At 51.5% G+C, this 819-nt stretch overlaps 3 non-coding genes across 3 annotated transcripts; all 3 read right to left on the minus strand.

Moving 5' to 3' along the window:
• LOC111476210 lies at nucleotides 1-117 on the minus strand (the record flags this gene model as incomplete). Its single annotated transcript, XR_002716972.1, has 1 exon — nucleotides 1-117. It is a non-coding gene; the product is annotated as a 5S ribosomal RNA (ribosomal RNA).
• Nucleotides 118-251: 134 nt separating this feature from the next.
• On the minus strand, nucleotides 252-370 carry LOC111476209. The gene has a single exon (XR_002716971.1). It is a non-coding gene; the product is annotated as a 5S ribosomal RNA (ribosomal RNA).
• Nucleotides 371-503: 133 nt separating this feature from the next.
• LOC111476211 lies at nucleotides 504-622 on the minus strand. The gene has a single exon (XR_002716973.1). It is a non-coding gene; the product is annotated as a 5S ribosomal RNA (ribosomal RNA).
• Nucleotides 623-819: the final 197 nt, after the last annotated feature.

The raw sequence follows: 819 nt of genomic DNA on the forward strand, positions 1-819 counted from the left end.
GGTGCAACACGAGGACTTCCCAAGTGGTCACCCAACTTAGTACTACTCTCGCCCAAGCACGCTTAACTTCGGAGTTCTGATGGGATCCGGTGCATTAGTGCTGGTATGATTGCACCCGATATGCCATGCGCACAAAATCGGATTTAACGCATGCGGGGCGGCATGATCGAAACGCGATGGGCGTGAGCGGGGGAGGGGTTCTCATTTGTAGAGAAAGGAAGAAAAGAATGGGAGAAATTGAAAGAAAAAAAGGGGTGCAACACGAGAACTTCCCAAGTGGTCACCCAACTTAGTACTACTCTCACCCACGCACGCTTAACTGCGGAGTTCTGATGGGATCCGGTGCATTAGTGCTGGTATGATCGCACCCGACATGCCATGCGCACAAAATCGGATTTAACGCATGCGGGGCGGCATGATCGAAACGCGATGGGCGTGAGCGGGGGAGGTTCTCATTTGTAGAGAAAGGAAGAAAAGAACTGGGAGAAATTGAAAGAAAAAAAGGGGTGCAACACGAGGACATCCCAAGTGGTCACCCAACTTAGTACTACTCTCGCCCAAGCACGCTTAACTGCGGAGTTCTGATGGAATCCGGTGCATTAGTGCTGGTATGATCGCACCCGACATGCCATGCGCACAAAATCGGATTTAACGCATGCGGGGCGGCATGTCGAAACGCGATGGGCGTGAGCGGGGAGGGGTTCTCATTTGTAGAGAAAGGAAGAAAAGAACTGGGAGAAATTGAAAGAAAAAAAGGGGTGCAACACGAGGACTTCCCAAGTGGTCACCCAACTTAGTACTACTCTCGCCCAAGCACGC

This window comes from Cucurbita maxima, unplaced genomic scaffold (assembly GCF_002738345.1).
Source record: "Cucurbita maxima cultivar Rimu unplaced genomic scaffold, Cmax_1.0 Cma_Scf06503, whole genome shotgun sequence".
Classification (NCBI taxonomy): domain Eukaryota; kingdom Viridiplantae; phylum Streptophyta; class Magnoliopsida; order Cucurbitales; family Cucurbitaceae; genus Cucurbita; species Cucurbita maxima.